General features: G+C 41.5%; 1 long non-coding RNA gene across 1 annotated transcript; it reads right to left on the bottom strand.

Moving 5' to 3' along the window:
* Positions 1-339: 339 nt before the first annotated feature.
* Positions 340-3693, bottom strand: LOC101682963. The gene is made up of 3 exons (XR_001176660.2): positions 2828-3693; positions 2331-2395; positions 340-1103 (listed from the first exon to the last, which is right to left on the bottom strand). It is a non-coding gene; the product is annotated as an uncharacterized LOC101682963 (long non-coding RNA).
* Positions 3694-17667: the final 13974 nt, after the last annotated feature.

Genomic DNA, 17667 nt, shown 5'->3' with positions numbered 1-17667 from the left:
CTTACATCTTGGGCCTGGCCCTCAGCTCTCCCCGCCCTCCAAACCCTGGGAGTTGAGAGTTCTCCTGCTGCTGGTTCAAGATAACCTTTATACTCCTGCCTCAACTAGCCACGGGACATGGGCTGCCCTGGGAAGGGGCGTGCCTTTGGTGAGGCAACCCCAGGGGGCTGATAGGGAAGATTATCTGCCAACAGCACTCCCAGCAGGGAGCGTAACAGTCATGGAAAGAGGATCCCTGGGTACATCTCATGGTCCTCCACACTCCCTTTTACCTTAACCCTGTTTGATCCCCTGCCCCAGTTGTAAGTATCAGTAAAGAAATGTATCAAGGCTTTACTGTTTATACTTTAAATATTTATTCCTTCAGGCACCTAAACTCATTTTACAAACATGCCTAGAAGTCTCATCAGAAACATACCACCATTTTTACCCATTTACTTTCCGTTACTAGTTTAAGACGTTAAAGCAATTTTAAAGGGACTTGGACATAATATTTATGATGTAATAGACATGGACTATATTGCTAGAATGCTGGGCACACTGAACACTCAGCTAATGTTGGAGGACAGACTTATTCATTCAATGTTTTTGTTAGTTCTTCTGGGATTTCACCTCATTTCAGAATCCCAACACTCTGCCATTTAAAAATCACCCAGAGGGGCTGTTTCAGAGAACATAGCAACATCCTCCTATATTGACAGCTTCGGAGAGAGCTAACACTGTGCTTATAATACAACAGATGTGCAAAGCATACTCTGCGATAGACACTTTTAAAATCTTGGCAGTGAGTGACAAATCGGCCACATAATCTGTCAGAAGCCTGACCCTATGGGCTGACAGCAAAGCATTTCCCTTGAGAACATATTCTCCATTTAACCTGGAAAAAGGCAGCTTCCTCTTGAGCAGAAGAGGAAGAAGACAGCTGGCAAGGGATCGCGGTTCTAGACACAACCGCAGCTTAGGTATTTCCCAAAGAGGAGAGGAGGTTGAGGTTGGGCCATTGTCCACTTCTGATTCAATCATCTTCAGCGCGGAGACTCATATACTCTGCAGAACATTACTATAGCTGAATTGGATCCGAGCAGGGTTCTAGATGAGCAGGGCTGTTTTCAGAGAAAATAGGGGACTACTTACTTTAGGTGAGTAGTTATTGTGAGCCATCAGTTAAGTGTATGTCACTGTCTGGAAGCTTCTTGGCTATAGTACCCTCCCCCTCCCACAATCCCTTGGTCTTGTTAGTTGACTGTCTCATGCTTATCATTTTCCTTGCTTGTACAATTGCTCACACTTCTCGCTGACATAGATAAGGATGTCAATCATCTCGTATTCAGACTTCTTTCTCACAAAATTCTAACCTCATCTTCCTGGGGCACTTGACCATTTCTGACTACCTCTTACATAAAAGAAAATGCTATCCCAGATGTTTCCCAACATTTCAACACTCTTGCCACCTGTCCTTTTACTTGGGGACCTCATAAATGATTGTCAGTTTCCTTTTATCTAAAATGAGGGGATTGGACTAAAATGATCCTGAGTTTCCTTTCAGTTCCAGAATTCTCTGATGCTATAATTTTTAACCATTCTTTTGCCCTGCTACTCTCATTATCAAAAGATGTTACTTCCTTATTTCATGGAAACCTTTAGCGTTAGGGTTATAGCATACTTCTATAATTCACGCATAATATTTATAACAGGAGTCATTTTGCAGATATAATGTAAAGTGTATAAATATGTGATTAGAAGATTGTAGGGTAATAGGGTATAATCTGATGATTTTAATGTATCATACAGCATTTTACAATATTGTTACACAATATAATGTATATTTTATGAGTTCTTGACAGCATTTTAAAAATCTTCTGACACTGCTTTTCAGGTTGCTTAAGATGTTCATTAACTCTCTACTACTTCAGAATAATCTTTACTAAGTGAAACATCTGCCCTCGAATCAGACTATTTTTATCCTATTTTAATCCAAATGATGTGTCTCTGCTGCATGTTAATAGGTGCTCCATACAAAAGGATTTTATAATCAAGTAAATTTTGGGAAAGGCTGGGTTAAACACAGTTAAACCACTTTTTACTGCAGGACTTCTCAGAGCCTTTATGTACTTTGAAAGGAGCCCCTTTCCAAACTTTTTTCACCGGCTATTTAACAACTCATGAAGCGCTGCTCAATGAGGTATTAGGCTGCCCTCTAATTACTTGATGCATACTTTGTATTCCAATCTAGAACTGGATTAAAACTAATAAAGGAGAAAAAAATTAATAGCTTTCAAGATTCTTCTGTTTGTCTTTCTTGGCCCCATCTGAAGTGCTTACATTCTCACCTTGACCATACCTCTGAAGGCTTCTTCCAAGTCCTGCTCTTTTATTAAATCTGTTGGAACTAAATCTACGGAGAGAGAGGTAGTGACATTAGGAAGAAAAGGAGAAGGAAGTAAATATGAGAAAATGCTTCAGCAACGTTCCTTTGATGTTAAAAGCGTTGCTGAGAACAAGGCTAGTATCATAAGCAAATACTTTTTATTTCAGGAAGCATTTATGAGCTTTTATCCTTTCTCAGGGCTTAGCTTGTTAGTGAAAATGATGATAAAATGATTTTAAGGGCTACTAAGTCGATTTTGAACAAGGTGAACGTTCTTTTGAAACAACCTGGAAGTCCTACACATTTCTACAGGGCATGATTTATCTAAGCTTTCCTTTGATGTGTTGTTTTCTTCAGCATGTATGCCTTGCAGTCCCACAGTCCTATCACCAGAGAAGAGCCCACACCCGGCTCTTCTCCTGCCTGCTGCTTCTGAAATTCTGGGGACGCTTCACTTACTTTGCAAAGAAGGCAAAGACCATTCTTGAGACTCCCGACAACCACTGGTGCTGAAGCTAGATGTTTCCTCACAGTAAGTCCTCATTGTTTTCTTCATCCAACAAACAAGGTAGAGATGATTTGGAAACTGTCCCTGCTCTCAAAGAGCTTACAATCTAGCTAGAGGAGTCCAGCTGGGGATGGGAGGTACCTAAGAGAAGAATGGTCCGCTGAATGGATGGGAGTAAAACGGAGAGGGCATCCTGGAGGAGGTGTTAATTGGGCTGAATCTTACAGTGTCTCCAGTTGGTAGACAAAGGAAAGCAAATGGATTCATGAGAGAGGACACAGCTTGAGAAATCTCACAGAAACATAGAGCAGCCTGCTGTCATTTGGGAACAGCTAGTTATTCCTGTGGCTACGACACAGAGCAGGGCAGAGCTGGGGAGCAATGCAGGCAGGCGCCATGTAGTGTATCATGCAAGGATTCAACTTTATCCCACAAACGATAGGGAGCCACCCGAAAGCGTAATGCAAGGGGAAGACAAAAATGTAAGTTCCATGTAGAGCAATTAACGTTGCAGTATGGTGGAGAACAGATTCGAGGGCACCGGTCCAGAGACTGGGAGAGCAAAGGGAGGGCATGAGAGTCCAGGAAAGGGATGGCACGGCCCCAGTCGGGACAGTAGCAAGGAGGCTGCAGAGGGGATAGCTAGAAGAAATATCAAGGAGGCAACATACGTGCAACCAGCTCTCAGTTTTGGTATGCAGCTGGAGCGGTCTGAAATTTCCAGCTTCACTGACCGGGAAGACAGAGGTATCTTGCCCCGAGATGAAGAATCCAGAGGAAACAGTAAGTGTTTCGGGGGCGGGAGGGAGACAGGATGGAAGAGATTCAGTTCCGTGTTTCAGTTTCTGTGTTTCTGAGTGGGAGGGCCTTGCGGGACATCCAGGAGGAAGTGACAAGAGAGAACTGTATATGTGGAACTGAAGCCTGAGAGGGGTGTGGGCTGGAAACTGTGATTCTAGAATCGTTGTTGGGTCACTGGGTGGGGTGGAAGGGGACACTGGTTGGTATACTCCTGGCATGACTGTCTTCCGTAGCGATTTACTACCTGCACCATTCAACTCAAGGCAGGTCTTTGAATCATTTCCTATTTGGCTAAATCAAATTTATTCTGTAAGGAAACTTTATGTCATTACTATAAATTTTTAAATGTCATTTGCCATAAATAGCAGTAAATATAAAAATAAAAAGAGATAGCAACTATATAATATATACTCCCTTATGTAATAATATATATTACATATATAATAATACAACTTCTCTTATATATAAAACAAAATGTGATCAAATTACAAGAAGAAATTAACAAATCCACAATCATAGTAGGAGATATTGGCATATTTTCTCAGTAATTGATAAACCAAATCGATTTAAAAATAGTAAAGATAGGGAAGGTGTGAATGCCGCTTTTTCAAGCAAACATAGATCATCTTTCTAAGTTTTCCCATATACTAAGCCACAAATCTAAGAATATGTATTCTATCATCCAAAACCTCTATTTTACTGACAGTATATTCTGAGTATAGTGCTGTAAGTTAAAAATAAATAACAAAAGGGGCACCTGGGTGGCTCAGTGGGTTAAGCCTCTGCCTTCGGCTCAGGTCATGATCCCAGGGTCCTGGGATCGAGCCCCACATTGGGCTCTCTGCTCTGCAGGGAGCCTGCTTCCTCCTCTCTCTCTGCTTGCCTCTCTGCCTACTTGTGATCTCTGTCAGATAAATTAAAAAAAAAATCTTTTTTAAAAAAAAAATAAATAAATAAATAACAAAAAATATATAGACTTTTAAAATTTTTTTAAATGATTCATGGGTCAAAGATGATATCATAATGGAAATGAGAACTAAGATAATAAAAAGTACCACATACCAAAAATTATGGTATAATGCTAAAACAACATTTGGAGAGAAATATACAGTATCAAAAGAATACATCAGAAAAGAAGAAAGATTCAGGTAAAGTTAGAATCCAAATCAAGGAGCTAAGAGAAAAAATAAAATAAAAGAAAACAAAAGCCTCAACTCAGAGAAACTAGAGGAAAATAATAAGCATGAAGGTAAAAATGAAATATAAAACAAGTAGCAAAGAAATCAAAAGCTGGATCATTCAAAAGACTAATAAAATACAAATTTCTGCTTTTTAATATAAAGATATCCAGCTTTATTTTACATGGTTGCCTAGTCTTTTTTTTTTTTTAAAGTAAGCTCTACATCCAATAAAGGGCTTGAATTCATGACCCCCAGATCAAGAGTAATGCTCTACCCACTGAGCCAGCCAGGCGTCCTAAAATTTCTTGTAGGATGCACAAGGGAAGAGTCCTGGCACAAATAAAGATAGTAAGAATAGGCAGGTATTAGGAATGTTCAAAAAGTACATCTGTATACAGTGTTTTGAAAATGAGAAATTTAAACCAATAACACTGAAAAATTAGAAAATTAAATAATTTCTCAGAAAAAAATATAACATATGAAATGGACCAAAAAAGAAAGAAAAACATGAATAGACTTAGAACAACTATGTAATTTGAATTATTAGTTTAAACACACACACAGCCACCTGTACAAATACCATTCCTTTACATCACCAACAATCAAAGTAATTTTTTAGAAGAGATATTACAATAGCAACAAAGCAGTCATGATATCTAGGAATAAATCTAATGAAGAATATACAAGGAAGAATTATAAAACTTCAATAAAGGACATAAAGAAAAACTGTAGGACATATATCCAGTTCACAAAACAGAAGACAACACATAACGATGGTGATTCTCCCCCAAATTATTTCATAAATTCAATGTACTATTCTTCTGTTCAAAATTCTAAAGGAGTATTTCACATAAGTGGGTGATCTTGAAACTCAAGGAGAATATAAAGATCAAAGAACAGCCAAGAAAAACTTAAATCTAAAGGTGGATTCACCCTTTAGGAAAGATTATGATGAAACTGTAATATTTAAGTCAGTACAAGACAAATGAACAGAAAAGAAGTCTAAAAACAGACCCAAATATAAAACTAGAACTTGGTATAGGTTCAAAGAGGCCAGACAAGTAAAAGAGAAAGGGATGGATTACTGAAGAACCATAGGAAAATGAAACTAAAGCCTTTAGATACGAACATAGGTTACATTTATGACTACAAGATAAGGAAAGATTTCGTAAATATAAAGCCAAAGTACAACCCACAAAGGAAGGTACTGTCAGATCTAACTATGTTAAAATTAAAATTTTTATGATAAGAAAAAACCATAAACAATGTGAAAGGATAAGCCACAGGATAGATAGAAAAAGATATTTGTTTCCCATCTGTAACTAACAAAGTATTAATGCCCAGGAGATGTTTAGAACTTCTACATATTGCTAAGAAAAATAAAAACAACACAATAAAAAATAAAGTCACAGGAGATGAATAAGAAATCCATGAAAGAGAATATCCAAATGCCCAATAAACAAGAAAATATGCTCAATGTCACCTAAAACGAGGAACATGCAAATTTAAACATAATAATAAAAAATTCCATTTAGTCCATAATACTAGCAAAAATTAATAAATCTCAGCACTGATGTGCGAAGACAAAGAAATCTTTTCTATGTTGCTTTTGAGAGTATAAATTGGCAAAAATATATTAGGAACAATTTGGAATATTCAGTAAAACTGAACATAGAATTACCCTATGACCAGTAGTTCTTCTCAGGAATCTCAGAGAAATATGGGCTCACACTGAGAGGAAGATGCCTCAGACATTGCATTGTCATAGGAACAGAAAAAAAAAAAAAAAAAGGAAAAATTGATGGGGAAATGGATAAACTGGTTTATGCAAATACTTGAACACAATAGAGCTGCTAAAATAAATTATTTCCATCTACATATTTCAACTTGGATAAATCTCAAGTATATAATTTTGAGTTTAAAAACAAAGCAATTTGCCTAAGAATGTGTTCAATACGATGCCATTCATTAAAATGTAAAACCCCACAGGACCATATATTGTTTTTTGATACATACAAATGTGGAAAGTACACCACGTAGGGTAATAACGCTGGCTATAGTGGGTGCAGTTGCGGACTCGCTCCTACTCCCTCTGCACTCCCTTTTCTGAAATCTCCAGCACCTTCTTACAGTCAAAACCCTCCTAAAGAATGGATGAGGAGGATGGTCAGCCCCACCCACCCTGAGGTCAGGCCTCAGGGCCAGGAACTTTACAATAAAACACAAGAAGGCTGTCAGGTAAATATTCTAATCTCCTCAGCTCTCAGTGGAACAGCTCTGAGCCCTGTCTACACCATCCCCTAAAGTCCCTTTTGGGACTGAGCCCAGCTGCCCACAGGAATAACCCGTTCACTGTCACACTCTCCACTGACTTCCTTTCCTTCCTGGTATCACTTTCCTTACTTCCCTACAGCTGCTGTTGAACCTGGGATCAATTCTCAAACTATCCCCACAGTATCAGGACAGGAGCTACCTTCGCGAAAGGGAAAAGGGAGAATGGGGTGGGTGCACGTTTTCACTTTTATCCATCAAGTTTTACTTCTCAAAAAAGAAATATGAAGTAAATATTAGCAAAATGTTAGGGTGGTGGATTTATGGCTGTTATTTTATTTTGTATATTTTCTGGGCTTTCAACATTTCATAATTAAGAATAAAAAAATGTGTCATAAAGTAAATGCTTGATAAATCCACGATAAACAGAACACTAGTTCTGTATTTCATTAGATCCCTACCCCTAGGGCCACCTCTGGGATATTTAAGGATCCAAGCAACTATTTTTTGCATTTGGATTTTAAAATGTAGGGGCACTGGGTGCCTCAGTCAGTTAAGCATCTTCCTGGGGCTCCAGTCCTGGGATCAAGCCCCACATTGGACTCTGTAAAGTTTTACAGGCAAGGTAAACACAACACCAGATGAGGTAGGCACAAGGCAAGACTTATTAAAGGCATCTCCTGTGAAGTTTCGGGTCTCAGGAGAAGGGAGGAAAGTTGCACCAGGAGGAGGCTCGCACTCTCGGTTGAGGTTCCCCGACTCGGAGAGGAGAGTCGGGGAAGTCACACTGGGAGGGAGTCGGCGGGATCTTTTATGGGGCCAAGGTAGGGCGTGGGCTCACATGGTAAGGTATTTGGTGATCAGAGGGTATGCAGGGTGCGGAGGACTGATGCTCTTGTTTCCTGCATAGATATCAAGTTAACTGTGGAGACGTGACTGGGCCATACATCCTTTTGGCAGGAGAGTCAAGGGTTACGGAAGCGGGGGAGGGTGCTGGAAGATGGCGGCCCAGCCATCATTTCTGGCCCAACAGACTCTTTGCTCAAGGGGGGAAGCCTGCCACTCCCTCTGCTCCTTCTCTGTCTCACTCTTTCAAATAAATAAATAAATAATCTTTTTAAGATGTATTATAAAATTTGTGGGCACATAGGAAGCAAAGTGATTTATCAATGAAGATTTAGAATGATAGAGAAGAGTTGTTTATGTATTTGTTACTATCTAATCAGGGCATGGGAAGGTTCACCATGGTGTGCAGTTACCATCTCTTCCTGTTCAGATCCAAGGACTATCATGCTTTTTCTCATCAACTGCACCATTCCTAGATAATTTTGTATATCCCATGCATTAAGAAAGGTAGCAATAGTGTCATTACTCACAATTCATGGCTCATTGGAACTGGCTATGGTTCGGAGTGTCCTAATACCATTTATTTAATTGTGGTTCCTGCATCACTTAGGACATTGTATCACCAACCACAGAGCCCATGAACACAGATTTCCAATGACTGCCTCCAAGGTTGCTTACTGTGCTTCATTAACACCAACCATAAACGCAAGTCTCATACAGATTATTCAGGAAATGAGAATGATCATTCATTTTCTGGTTGTATTCTATTTACTACCTGGAATTTTATAGCATAGAGTTAGAACATGACATCATTCGTCTTGAACTCTTTAGGCCAAATGACTGCATTCCTAAAAAATAATCTCTTTCAATGTTGACAGAATTTCTACTTTTGACACAGGGCTACCAGCAAGAAGAGTGAGTAAGGGGTGAGTGCATGGGGTATGAAGAGCTGGCCCATTCGTTCAGCCATGTCTGTTCCCCAGCCAGCGTGGCTCAAGCTAGACCAGGGAGAACATGGCATTGCCATATCCATCCAAGGCAAGAGACAACATCCATTGGAAGGTCGCACTGGTATTAGGGAGCAATAGTCTCAAAAACCCTTGGAAATAAACTCAGCCACCGTGAGGACTGCCTGATATGTGGCACAGAGCCTGTGGAGAGCATGGGGTGGCCACAGAGAGCCAGCATTGGAGGTGCCGTGGGGTAAAGGATGCCTACCACCTCCACTGCTCCCTTCAAGTACCAAAGCCAGAGGGAGCACCATGGTTGAAGCCAACACACACCACTCCAGTCCAGATGGTCAGCAGTGGACGACCAGCAATCCACAGCCCAAAATATATCCTCGCTTAGTATGAGTGAGAGTCACCCCCATCAGCTCTCAGTGCTATCTGGCAGCCCCTTGTCACACGATCCAGTGAAAGAAATATTGAGTTAATCAGGGGGAGCAACCTGCTTGCCAGAACACCCTTGCAGAACCAGGATGGTGCCACAGGACCCACAGGCACAAAGTCTGGGGTTCCTCAGGGCAGCTCCCTAGAATGGGTGGAGGGTCAGAGAGAAACAGGGCCCCACGCAAGTCATGGTCTTGGCTCACAGACACCCTGCCAGGCAGCACTGCTGGCCCACTGACCTCAAATGGGACCTTGACATTTTCAAGGAAGGCACTCAAAATACAAGGCCCCTAAGTGTGGGGCACAGCACAGGGGCCACTCATTCCCATCTCAGAGTAGAAGAGTCAGTTGTCTCACAGTTCTGTACTGTTTCCTGTGCATCCATTTGTAATTCATCCTTGGTTAGGAATTCATTGAAGAGAAGAATGATATCGCTACCTTCGTGTCAGTCGCAGCCTCTGGCTTCATGCTAACTTCCAACCATGCTTGTCTTACCCACGGACTGGCCAGATTCTTTCCTTGGAAGCAGAGTCCGAGAAAGGCCGCCCTGGAGGCAACACTTGTGGGACTACCACACAAGAAACTAAAGTGGAATCATTAAAATGTCCTCTTCGAGTGAACCCTCTAGGGCAGTATGCAGTGCTCAAACAGCCTCTGGTGTAACAACCAAGACTCTTCCCTCTCTGCCGCTTCTACACTGACATTCTGAAGTTAGCAACACCAAAGAACGGGGGTGTCATCTTGTAGTCTGGGATCTTCTCAATATTCTGAAAAATTATGTTCTGGGGGTGTCATCTTGTAGTCTGGGATCTTCTCAATATTCTGAAAAATTATGATCTTCTCAATATTCTGAAAAATTATGCAGAACAAATAGTGTATCTCATAATCCTTTTGCAAGGCACGTGTGTTTGTGTGTGTCTATGTATGTGTCTGCGTATTTATGGATTTGTGTGTGTGTGTGTGTGCGTGCACACACACACACACTCAAGCATTTCTTCCACTAAGCTTCGTGGAGGAAAAACTGGAACAATTAATTCCTCTACCCAGGCTGCTAATTCTCTTTCTCTCTCCTACTCTCAGTCTTCTGGCCAATTTAGCCTTTCGCTCCCATTTTGCCTTTTCTCAGTGAAACCGCTGTGTTTCTGCTGTTGAGTGTCATTTCATTACATTTTAAAGCAGCCCTGCTACATCCTCAAATTAACTCTTGTCTGGGGGGAAGTGTAAATGGCTTATCAGTGCATAATGTACTTCGTCAAAAAAAAAAAAAAACCTCACTGTAATGTATATTTCCTCATTGTTGTGCTTGGGGGCATCAATTAATGTCAGAAGGCTGACAATCCTTTGAACACATCCCTTTGACTACAGATGCTCGTGTGACATTTCCTGACATCTGGGCAATGTTTTCTACACATAGCTCACTCCTCTTGCCCTTGATTTCCATGACAGTCTTATACTTGTTTCCTCACCCCCTTCTCCTTCTGGGGACAAAGAGTGTAACAGGAGTGAGTTCTCAATGGACTCTAAACCCCGTGGCATATCCTTCTCTTTTTCGTTCTCTTTCTCCTTGTCCCATAAGAAACTTACAGAAAATTGAAAGACAATAAAACAATGCTGTGTTACCCCTTTCTCTTACATTCTTACAGTTATGCAGTGGTTCGGTTTTAAAAGAAAGCTTCTAAAAATTGTAACTTCAGAGTATTTTCATCTTAATTTTTTAAAAATCAAGATTATATGGAGAGGGACTTCCATTTGCTATGGAAATGCACAGAGTACTCACCAAAAATGGAAATGGAGACTAGGCAGACCACCTGGAGTCAGTTAGATGGGCCAGTTAGGTGGACCCACAGGGCAATAAGCCTAAGTCACTTATGGTTCATTGCATAGACAGAAACTGCACCAAGTCAACACTGAGCAAAGAGTTCAGAGGTGAGTTACAGAGAAAGTGTACACCTGGGCTCCCATCTGGGACCACAGATGGCATCTCTCCTTCTAATACCTGGTCCAGGTATTCCGAAGCCCTGGGGGGAGGCCCCCCATATGTGCATGTGGGCGCTATGCCCTCAGGCAGGCCTGGTCCTCTCTTTTTCTTTCTATTTGGAATGTCAGTGCTAAGTTCAGTTACAAAAACATAACCAATCCCCACTGGGAAAATCCAACAGATCCTTTCAGAACATGGACTTGTTTCCTCACAGCACGGTCTTACGCATCTTGAGATGCACAGAAAACGCAAACCAGTCAGAAGGAAACCAAAAGGGAACGCCACTAAAAATAAATAGAGAGGTTTTTCTTGCACCCCTGCAGAGTTGGAGTGAAAAAAAAAATATTGCTTGTTTATAGAAATGTGACCTTGAGACTTCAAAGAAAAGAAAGATGCAGTGGGGGTCATTGGTGAAGGAAAGGCCTTTTTCTTAGATTTTTTAATGTCGGTTTTGTAAGTTGGTGAAGCCAAAGTGAATTAAGAGATCAGTAAATTGATTTTTTTTTCCTTACTGGAAATCAGCTGAGGCTTACTATTCTTTATCATGTTATGGTCTTACCCTAGACAAAAATATGGTTGCTTTCAAAACAAACTTGAGGGAGAGGGCAGATGGGACCTAGAAGGATTCCAGCATTAAAACTTCAAAGCCCTTTCCTTTGAAACAAATTTCCTTTGCACAAACTGTAATGAACATTTAAAGGATACTGTGGAACGACACTGTCAAAACGGAACTAGGAGACATCCCGCACTGCAAAGACACACCCGTTGTCAGTCCAAAACGGATTAGAGGCACATCCAAGAAGCACCTCTGTGGTGACAAATTGCTCCAGGACCTTCACTTTTCAGCCCCAGTTAAATCTTCGTGACTATGAAACAACAGTTTTGCAAGAAACATGGTTTAAGCTCTAATAAAACGTTTCTTCCCTGCTTTCCCTAGATGAATAAATTCAAGACGAGATCTCCGAAGAAGTTTCCGCAGGAAAACTCCAACTATGACCCCATCACCAGCCCCTGGGGTCCCAGGTCTAACGATGGTCAATATCACAATGGAACAGGGCTCCGCTTTGATATTCCATTTCACTCAGATCCCTGGAGCACATCTCCATAAACCAGCTGGAAAAGAAGAATTCTAATAACAGTAACAACCGCATCCTATTCGGTGATCAAAAACTGCAACTATGTTTTCCAATCTGCTTGCGGTGATGGAGTGTCATCACTTGGAATGAAAAACCACGGACTAGGGCGCCTGGGTGGCTCAGTGGGTTAAGCCGCTGCCTTTGGCTCAGGTCATGATCTCAGGGTCCTGGGATCGAGTCCCACATCGGGCTCTCTGCTCAGCGGGGAGCCTGCTTCCCTCTCTCTCTCTCTGCCTGCATCTCCGTCTACTTGTGATTTCTCTCTGTCAAATAAATAAATAAAATCTTTAAAAAAAAAAAAAACCACGGACTATAGTCCCCGTGCCCATATGCTTATGAGGCCCCCTTTGCCTCAAACCCAAAGATGACTTGATTTTTAAAGTGGTTTCTGAACTCCTGCCTCCTAAGCTGAAAGACACAATGTATTTATTCAAGGAGAGCTCCGCAGAGGTGAAGGAGGTGATCCAGGGAGACTCTTACCATAACTTCTTCCCAACTGCCATTCATTAAACATGTTCCATCTCATGAACCATGAATCATTTCATTTTTAAGTACTCTTTTATTTCCTTTAAATTTATCTAAAACTTTATTAGATTCAGCTGGCACAGTCCTGACAGACAGCCTGCATACATTTTAAACCTTCCCACCGGAGAAGCATAAAACATTTAAAATCTATATTTGATCTGACAACAGCAGCACAGTGTTTGAATTAGAAACAGATTAGACATAATTGAAGATAAAGAGGACGCAAGCACCACTCCCACTTTGGTGAAGTGGGCTTTAAATTATCAGATTCATCCAGAATACATTACCGAGAAACATTGAATTGTTATCTTTAGACAGCCTTTTCTAAGAGTTTACAATTTCTCAGTTCAGTGAAGCTTACCACCAGCTTGTTATCAGAACAAAAAACGAAAAATCATTCGGTTCAGAGCACAGAACTGATCTCACCTCAAAAAGTACACATTTCCTTCTGATAACAGACACTTCATTGGACAGCCAAGGGGCTGCACCCCCCACAACCTTTTCAGGTCTTTCCACTTCCCAGGTAATTCCTGAGCAGGCTGCAAACTGGCACTGTTTACCAATAGGGCTGCCTGCCAAGCCCCGCCTCCATCTTTAATTAAACATCCGCAGGTCACTGGTATATTCACGTACACGCCCACTCACTCGCACACGCATGCACGGACACACATCTCGGCTTTGCCAGAGCCCTTCCACCTCGCTCATTAGTAATGGAGCTAAACTCATTATGCAAAGCAAATTTACCAAATTTAATTACTGAAAGTTAAATAAACAGGGTGCAGTATTTGGGGGGTTTTGTTTGTTTTAACAAACAAAATCAGACTTTGCAACACAAATCAAACGTGGACCAGAATAATTCCATTACAAAGTGAGTAACAGAGCACAAGCCTGTCTAGGCTACTTCTCATTAAATATGTCTTTACTCACGTCCAGTGGAAGACATAAATAGTCTCATCAGGCATCAAATCTCAAGTTTTCTAAAGACAAAAATAAGGATAGAGGAAGGGGGAGGACAGGATATTGAATTACTTTGGAAAAATTTGGGGTCCACTAGATCATAAAAATCTCAGAACCCTTTTGGTTAAGCCAAATCTTGAACTTAAAAGCTTAATTCAGAAGTTTCCACTGCAGGAAAGCAATAATTTTTATAAGCAACTAGAAATATTCCCATTCTCTCTCTCTCCTCCATCTTATTTATTTTCATTCTGCCAAGTTTTAAGGAGGAGGTAGGGGCTTTTGGAAATCTGCATTGAGACACGCATCAGATCTGACCCACAGTAGGTATTTGATAAACCATGGTAGAATTAAATGATTAATGTAGGAGTATCTGGCTTTGATTTTGCCACCTCCTATCTGTACTTTAATGTTTCCCTCAGCTCTTTCCCTAAAGCTCTTTCTTTAGTCTTCCGTGTTACCTCACTCGTTGGAAGCATTTTTTAATTGAAATAACCTGAAGTGCTTTGTGATTTCCAAGTAATTTAAATTAGACCATGGAGGGAGAGTCTTGAAGACATTCGGGTTAAGACTGTCTATGTACAGGAAGTAGGTATGTGTACATGCGTGCCAGCGCATGTGTGTGTGTGAGCACGTGTGTGTGTGTATGTATGTGTGTGTGTGTGTGTATGTGAGAGAGAGATCAGGAGAGTCAGAAAATTACTTCTAGCTACATAGTCCCCAGAAGGCAGCCTTCTAGATTAAGAAAGGACACAGTTTTGGGAGTCAGAAAGGTCTGCATTTAAATACGAATGCTCAGTGACTGACCATAGTCCAACTACTGGACCCCGTTTCTTCCTCCTCACACGGGGAAAATGCCTCCCTCCAGGGCTGCCATGAGGTTTAAATGAGGTCACATCTGTTAGAAAGCTTCATAGGGTGCAAACTCTAGAACCTAAAACCGTGTGTCCTGCACACACAATGTGAAAAATTGGGGTTGTGTTCCCCAAATGCACTTTGAATAACAAAAACATCACAGCGATAATGAACCAAAACTAAAACGCACGCATTTTACAGCAAACAAACATTTATCTAACACAAATGATTTTTACAAATGTATCTTTTAAATGCAAAAACAAACTCAGATATAAAATTTCTACCACAGCTCCTTCTTTTCTGAGAGTTTGCCAGACCAGTGGAACCGGGGAGAGGCACTTTGTACGATGCTGTGTTTGAAAAGTAGGCACCTTCTTCCCGCCCTGGTAAATCCATAGGATTCTTGATGAAATTCTCGTCTGAAAAAAAAAATTGTTTAGCCTATCCTGTATACAGCCCTGGTAGAAGTCTGCCCAATGGTGGTAAATGCTGGGAGACAAGCTTCCATGGCAAATTCTTATTCTTCAATAACTTGTCTCACTTGTCTATCCCAGTGACTTCTCTTTGCCACGCCACTGATTCCAACCATTTCCTTTCTCCGGAATGCTGATGACACAGATTTCTTCTCCTGGAGGAACCAAAATATCCTTTGTTCTCGCTGACAACATATCCCTTTGATGTCTCTGTGAGTCTATTCTTCAGCCTAGAAAATAATATTAATAATAATGCTCTTGCCAAATTTGGTCCTTAGCTCAGTAGAAGAACAAATTTGCTGCATGCAATCACGCATCCATGCAAGCAAAAGTTTCCACCTCACAAGCCATCCCATCACATTTTCTTAGCTCTACTGATTGCATCGACCTGAGCACTCTTCACTTCCTTCGAATATTTCCCCTGCCCTTCAGAACTGCTCTCCCAGGCAAATGGAACAATTTGAAATTGCTGGCTAGCTCGCCTGCTTTCAGAACCAACTCCTGTTGACGAAAATACACTTTATTTCCATAAGGATGGATTTTTCTTAACGTTTTTATATTGTCTTTTGTGTCTCATATGTCCTCTTCTTAAACATATCGAAGAGAAAAAAATCATTTCAAATTCTGAAGCCACTCTACCAGAGGGTAGGTGACAGAGACTCAGGCTGAGGACAGCGAGCAGTCTCTTCTGACTAGGATGCACCTTCCAAGGTTTTAATGGAGGCAGAGCCACCCTGATTATGTGAGAAAGAATCAGTCACTCACCTGGTGGCTATAATCTGAGTGCAGCTGGGTGCCTTCATTTTTTTTTTTTTTTTAAGTAGTGACTTGCTATTTTGTGGGTAGCTAGTAGTGTTTGCATTTGAGAGAAGAAAATGGAATTTGTTGTTGAGGAAGAACCTCTACTTAGTCAGTCGAGACCATTTTAATGAGGTTCTTTAGTCATGCAAATACCATGTGAGAGCATCCCCGTAGTTCTCTGGAAGACCCTGAGCTGGAGAAGTGACCCAGGCACCCAGGTTACAGGCTGAGAGTCTGAATGTCCTTCTTCTGCATGTCAATTGGGCTTCTCAGCAACACTATCCTCTGTGGAGTCTCAAGAGGCCCATCCCCTCAGATGCAGATGGAGACCACCTGGGAGCCTAGAAGAGGTTTGTGGCTTTGTGTCCAAGCATTTTCTCCTGAGGAGTCAAGACCGGAAGTTGAACTCTCAGGGATTTGCAGGTCAGAACCCCTTTTCTGGGGACACAAAGAGGACCCTGGGTGATGGCCTTGGTCCCAGCACCATCTGGACTGGAGGGAAGGTGTGCCCCCTGTGGCGTTCCCCACAGCCCAGCAAGTGAGCCTCAGGGAAATGTACCCCACAGTCGCATCTGGGCCTTGGGAGACTCCCTGTGAAGAAAATGGATCCACCACTGTCAGTCACCCAGGAGCAGGGAAAGAGTGGGTTAGGACCAGAGGAAGGCAGGACAGGCTCTCTGTGAACCCCAGAGTCGACTGCACTCTAGCTCTCAAGGCCTAGAATGCCCCCTGTTGAGGCTTGTGCTGCCCTCACCACTAGGGAGCCCGTGGGAATTAAAAAGGAAGATTTTGGCCTGTGGGCTTTGGGGGACCCCTTCTGACAGCAGTTGTAAACCACTCCGTGTTGTCTACACAAGCCTAGCCTGAGTTACTCAGGGAGGTAAAGAGGGCCGCAGGCCTGTCCCAAGGCTGGAGTAGGCATGGGCTGGAGGTGGGCTGGAGAAAGGCAGGTGCGCCCACGAAAGCAGCTGGATCACGAGAGCCATCAGCCATCAGGAGTGTGAGCAGAGGGTGGCATCCAGATTAGAAGGCTGAGTAGAAAGAAACACTAGAGGGACTTGTTCTCAGGGACACTAGGACCTGGTTATCAGGACCCCAGATTCCTGGGCTTATTTCATGGTAATACCTGAGGAGATAATTGAGGTCCCTTTCTTCGGCCAATGGGAGCTTGTGTTGTAGTAATCTGGGTATACAAAGGATAGGCCATTTCAGCTTCTCAAAATGCTTAAGCAACAGATGTCTAGGTTGGGTTCAAATTATTCCCATGGGGTCTTACTAAAATCAGGAGATCACCTACAAAAGACACAAGAAATATGCCCTTTTAAAACCTTTCTTCTGCATTGGGGGTTATATGCAACTGACAAATCACTAAATTACCTCTGAAGCTAATAATAGAGTACATGTTGATTAAATGGAATTTAAATAAAAATAAATAAATACAAATAAAAAATAAAAACATAAAACCTTTCTCCAAATTCAGATAGATCTCCCAAAGAACCAAAGGAATAGAAGATAGTTCTATCAAGATAAAGAATTAATAATAGCCTAGTACATGTATTAGAAAGTTTATGACTAAAAA

Source organism: Mustela putorius, unplaced genomic scaffold, assembly GCF_011764305.1.
Source record: "Mustela putorius furo isolate JIRA1106 unplaced genomic scaffold, ASM1176430v1.1 tig00003869_pilon_pilon_pilon, whole genome shotgun sequence".
Classification (NCBI taxonomy): domain Eukaryota; kingdom Metazoa; phylum Chordata; class Mammalia; order Carnivora; family Mustelidae; genus Mustela; species Mustela putorius.
Note: the sequence above shows the minus strand (reverse complement) of the source record. Positions and strands in the feature narration are given on the sequence as shown.